The sequence below is a fragment of the Lampetra planeri genome, chromosome 26, assembly GCF_965212315.1.
Source record: "Lampetra planeri chromosome 26, kcLamPlan1.2.h2, whole genome shotgun sequence".
In the NCBI taxonomy this organism is placed as follows: domain Eukaryota; kingdom Metazoa; phylum Chordata; class Hyperoartia; order Petromyzontiformes; family Petromyzontidae; genus Lampetra; species Lampetra planeri.
In genome coordinates, this window is record NC_136132.1 from 10,245,228 (window position 1) to 10,251,434 (window position 6,207).

Consider the following 6,207-nt stretch of genomic DNA (forward strand, 5'->3'; position numbering starts at 1 on the left):
TCGAGGACCACGTCGACCTCTTTAAAACTCATTTATTTAGAGCTGCTTTGTTGTGTCCAGTTCCGTTTCCCTTTCCCCCCGCACCTCCGACGAGCAAGGTTGGCTAGGTACGGTGCGAAAGAAGTTCAACATGCATACGCCACCGATGAGCAAGGTTGGCAACGTACGGCGCGAAAGAAGTTCAACATGCATAGTTTAACAAACGTACGCTCATGGGAATTCGGTATCTACAGATGAAATGCGGTGGTGGTGGTGGCAATGCTAAGTTGGGAGACGTCTCGCTTTTGCCTTTGGCATGGACCTAGGCACCGCAAGGAGGGGTTCAACCTGGGCGGCCTCCAATTCCTACCACAGCGGAGCTGCGGTCACTGCACGCCCATGCTCACACACACTCATCATCATCCACTCACTGACTCATATCTACCAATCCCCGCTCCCTCTCATCCCCCTCACTGATTCGAGGCCTCTGGTTCGAGCAAGGGGGTGTTGGAAGGATTCACTGCAGCGTGACATAATCACCGCCACCACGATCACGACAACAACCATCAGACTCGCCGCCATCGCCTCCAGCTATACATAAAACTCCACCACCAGGCTATCTCTTGACATACGTGGTGGTGGTGGTGGTGGTTGATGTGGTAGTTGTGGTGCTGGTAGTGGTTGGGGACGTTGGTTTTCAAGTGGTGGCGGTGATGGTTGTCGTGGTGGTTGTCGTGGTGGAGGTTGATATGGTATAACAGCGGCGTCATCCCCTCACTGCCTCATATCTTCCAATCCCCTCGCCCTTTAATCACCTCACTGACTCATCGCTTCCAATCCCCTCGCCCTATGAATCCCTCGCCATGACGCCGCTGTTATACCACAGCAACCTCCACCACTTGCAAACCAACGCCCCCAACCACTACCAGCACCACAACTACCACATCAACCTCCACCACGACAACCACGCATGTCACAAGAGAGGCTGGTGGTGGAGTTTTACGGATAGGTGGAGGCGATGGCGGCGAGTCTGATGGTTGTTGTAGTGATCGTGGTGGCGGTGATTATGTCACGCTGCAGTGAATCCTTCCAACACCGCCCCCTTGCTCGAAGCGGAGGCATCGTGGCAGCGGCTCCCACTGCTGGCTCGGTGCCAGGTCTGGCGATCACCTCGCTCAGACGTTCCCCCTTGCAGTGTCGCCTCGAGCGAGGCTCCTCCACTCTCATCGCGCTGACATCATCTGTGTAGGAGCGGGGGGGGGGGAGATCTCGTCAAGACCAACACCGTTGACAAGGTGCACATCAACAGACCCTTTGGGGAGTCAGTGCTGGGTGAAGGTGGTGATGATAATGGTGACAGTGATGGAGGTCTTTACCGACGATGACACGTGGGTGGTGGTGATAGTGGTGAAGGTGATATTGGTTATGGTGACGGTGATGGTGGTGGTGATGATGATGGTGATGATGGTGGTGGTGGTGGCGGTGATGGTGGTGATGGTGGCGGTGATGATGATGGTGGTGTTGGCGGTGATGGTGATGGTGGTGGTGCTGGTGGTGGTTGGTAGTGGTCCTGGTGGTGCTGGTGGTGGCGGTGCTGGTGGTGGTTGGTAGTGGTCCTGGTGGTGCTGGTGGTGGCGGTGCTGGTGGTGGTTGGTGGTGGTGCTGGCGGTGGTTGGTGGTGGTCCTGGTGGTGGTGGTGCTGGTGGTGGTGGTTGGTGGTCTCCACGAGTCACCACATCGGTCACCAACCGCATCGCGCGCTTTCAGATGATCTTCTGCGGCCGTCGGGAACGCTCTTTCCTTCCGATACTAGGAAGCCACTGGAGCCGTGCACTTTCAAATCACCTAGATTGGAACGTAATTGATTTAGAACTGCTTGCTTAGTTTGTTGTCCTTCCCCGCACCTCGGATTAGTACGGTTGGCTACGTACGGTGCAAAAGAAGGTCAACATACAGTACATACACTGAGCAAAGGGAAGACCTGAGAGTCAGATGGTTGGACAGTGTTCTTGCAGATCTCGGGGTAATGTTGCCCGCCACTTGCTCGGGGTGGTTGTGGCCACATCCACCCCCTCACGGGGGTCCTGTGCTGTTACCTTCACAGGTGCTCGCCAACAAAACTTGCCCCAATAGCCTGAACAAGCTACACGGCGGGGCTTTGTATATATGTGCACGTGTCTGTGTATCCCGTGGGGAGCGGTAGCGTAGCGGTTTGCGCTCACGGCCAACACCAGTGACGATTATCTGAACCGGTCCTGGGCCTCCCCTAGGTCGACTCAGCCTCAAATGAGTACCTGGTGCGGTGTGTAAACATCGCCACTGGGGAGACAAAGGCGGTCGGGCGTGGTGCTGGCCACCCACCCCCTCGTGTACCGTTCCGACCTTCATAGGTGCTCGTTAACAGCACTTGCCCCTCCAGTCTGTTCAGGCTATACGGGGAATCTTTATCTTTGTATCCCGCGTGGGGAGCGGGAGCGGTAGCGGAGCGGAGCGGTTTGCGCGCCGCGCTATGAACCTGGCGAGCCAAATTCGATTCCCGCTCACGGCAAACACCAGTGACGATTATCTGAGCAGTTCCTCGGGCTCCCCTAGGTCGACTCAGTCTCAAATGAGTACCTGGTGCGGTGTGCAAACATCAAGTGGGAAGATCGCACCACCGATGCGAGTTGTCCTCCTCCAAGCTGACACCATCAGCATTGAAGCAATACTTTTAATCATTCGAGATTTGAAGTTTTCGTGATTGCAAGGATCCATACTCTTTGGTTCTTTCGGTAAAGTCACGTAGGTGAAAATGAAAACAAAAATAACTCAATTAAATCACGACGTATCGGAGGCAACTACAAGCTTCCGTCATCAGGTGGCACAACCACAGCAAAAGAAACAGAATTACAGTAATTGACTTTACCGAAATAACCAAAGAGTACACTTTTAAATTTTGATTTCAAGCTTTCGTGACTGCAGGGATTCATATTCTTGGTGCTTTCGCTAAAGTCACGTAGAAGGGAAATAATAAAATAACAAAAAATATAAAACAATAAAAAATATCAATCATCATCAGGTATGAATTCTTTTTTGTTTTATATTTATATTATTTTATTATTTCCCTTCTACGTGACTTTACCGAAAGAACCAAGACTATAGTACACTTCTAATCAACCAACTTCGATGGACCGGGCACTTGCATCCGCATGCCTGAGAACCGCCTTCCCCGCCAGATCCTTTTCTCCCAGCTCTCCGATAGTCAGCGGACAAGGAGGGGGGGGGCACAAAGAAAGCGGTTCAAGTACACCTTCAAGTCCCCCATGATGCGCCGAAAAAAACAGCCTTCAAGAGGAGGAGGAGGAGCAGCAGGCAGGCTGCCCGCCGACTCGGGCGGCGGCCGCTGCATCCTCCAGGCCACGGCCCCCCTTGTAGACTCGCAACGTGTCGATGCCCCCAACAGAGAGAAAGGAAACGAACCCTGCACTGCGGAGCCCGCTGCCATCTGGGATCAGCGCGTGGCGCCCTCAATAATAATAATAATAGTTCCATTTGTAACGCGCGCAAATTTGCAGACGTAGTGGCCGCAACTCAGAGGCGCGGAGCCAAGCTCAGAGTCGCTCGAAAGCATGATTGTAGAGGTGAGTTTTTAAGTCTCTCTTGAAGGAGGCGATTGAGGTGATGCTGCGAATGTGCAGAGGGATATCGTGCCAGACTGTTGGGGCTGCCACCGAGAAGCGGCGCATAGACGTGATGACCATCCTGGATTTTGGTATCAAGAGGAGGTCGTGAGTCGCGCTGCGCAGGCATCTGCCGTGTGCTGAGCTGCAAGTTGTCAATAATGAAGAGAGTTACGGCGGGCAGGCAGATGTGAAGGCATTGTGGCCAATGCTCAATGATCTGCGGATCCAGCATCGGACTCCTCAGCCAGCTCAAGAGCCACCACGAAGCCTGATGAGCCGTTCATCGTCTAGCCCCGAGGGACTGCCGACGACGACGTGAACATCGCCACCAAGAGAGACAAAGGCGGCCGGGCGTGGCGCTGGCCACCCACCCCGTCATGCGACGTATTCGCCTTGCTAACGGCACTTGCCCCAACAGTCTATTAAGGCAATGCGGGGGGGGGGGGATCTTTGTCTTTGTGTTCCGCGTGACGTCGAGGGAGCGCTCTTCGTTTCAATCGGCGTGTTCACGCAATCATTGGGCACGTCCGGCGAGTCCACTTGCTATTTGAACGGAAGAGAATATTGGAAAACGGGTGACGGGTCTCGTGTTTGTCTGGAGTTTTGCCAATCCTTGGCACACGGAGAGTTAAGGCGTTAAGGGGGTTTGTAAGGAGGAGCAAGAACAAACGGAGGAGGTGGAAGAGGTTGAGGTGGGGGCAGAGTAGCAGGACGCTCGCGACGAGAACGTCGAGGAGGAAGGAGTGATATTTAAGGACTCGAGGAAGAGGATGAGGAATCAAGATACGGGATGTTTGTAGGAGGAGTGAAGGTTGAGATGTAGGAGGAGCTCGGCCGAGGTGAAAGAGGAGGAGAAGGAGGAGGTGAAGGATGTGAAAGTATAGGAGGTGAAGGAGGAGGTGCAGTGGGTGAAGGAGGATGTGAAGGATGTGAAGGAGGAGGAGGTGTAGTGGGTGAAGGAGGATGTGAAGGATGATGTGAAGGATGTGAAATGGGTGAAGGAGGATGTGAAGGATGTGAAGGAGGAGGAGGTGCAGTGTGTGAAGGAGGATGTTAAGGATGTGAAGTGGGTGAAGGAGGATGTGAAGGATGTGAAGGAGAAGGAGGTGCAGTGGGTGAAGGAGGATGTGAAGGAGGAGGTGAAGAAGGAGGTGAAGGAGGAGGTGCAGTGGGTGAAGGAGGATGTGAAGGAGGATGTTAAGGATGTGAAGTGGGTGAAGGAGAATGTGAAGGATGTGAAGGAGGAGGTGCAGTGGGTGAAGGAGGATGTGAAGGAGGATATGAAGGAGGAGGTCAAGGAGGAGGTGAAGGAGGAGGTGCAGTGGGTGAAGGAGGATGTGAAGGAGGAGAAGGATGTGAAGGATGTGAAGGAGGAGGAGGATGTGAAGGATGTGAAGGAGGAGGTGCAGTGGGTGAAGGAGGATGTGAAGGAGGATGTGAAGGAGGAGGTGAAGGAGGAGGTGAAGGAGGAGGATATGCAGGATGTGAAGGAGGAGGTGAAGTGGGTGAAGGAGGAGTAGGAGGTGCAGTGGGTGAAGGAGGATGTGAAGCAGGATGTGAAGGAGGAGGAGGAGGTGAAGGAGGATGTGAAGGAGGAGGAGGATGTAAGGAGGAGGTGGTGTGTGCTTGAGTCGTGGTTGGGGCACGGCAAGAACGCGGCCGCTCCCTGGCTCCGCCCGCCCGCCCGGCCGGTCGAGCCGCGTGCCTCCTCCCTCGCCTCGTGCCACGGTCTCTAACGCCAAGTGCGCTCAAGCGATCCAACAGTCCGGGTCAACACGAACATTCAAGCCCCATTTCCCGTGTAACCACACGAGCAATGTGCCGTGCGTGTTAAGCCTGAGTTGTCGTCTTTGGGCGATAGCACGACGTTGTTGCCGAACTTGAGAGCGTCTATTTGTTGATCAGTTTATTTTTTTATTTTTAAAAGAGTAAAATAAATGAATAAATGTAATTCTTTACACAAACAGGCGACGAATGTTGAGTGATTTGTGATGAATGCGTGGCCAATGTGGGCGTGGTTGTCTGCGTGTGTGTATGTGAGAGTGAGTGGGAACGTGTGTGTATGTGGGTACGTGTGTGTGTGGGTACGTGTGTGTATGTACGCGTGTGTGTGGGGGTACGCGTGTGTGTGTGGGTACGTGTGTGTGTGTGGGTACGTGTTTGGGTGGGTACGTGTGTGTGGGTACGTGTGAGGGGCGGTGGCGCTGCAGTTAGCGCGCTGCACGACCAACCCGGCCACCCGAGTTCGATTCCCGCTCACGGACAACACCAGTGACGATTATCTGAACCGGCTCTGGGCCTCCCCTACGTCGACTCAGCCTCAAATGAGTACCTTGGCCGGTATGTAAACCTCGCCGCTAGGGAGGCAAAAGCGGCCGGCCGTGGTGCTGGCCACCCACCCCTTCGTGTGCCGTTACCGGCCTTCGCAATGCGTCAGCCACGACACCACAGTTCAAGCCCCAGACATCGTCCCCTCTCACTCCACCGTCACCCGTCCTGCTCCCACCCCTCCCCTCTCCCCGTCTGGGGGGGGGGGGCGTCCTGAGCCCCCCCTCCCTCCCCTCTC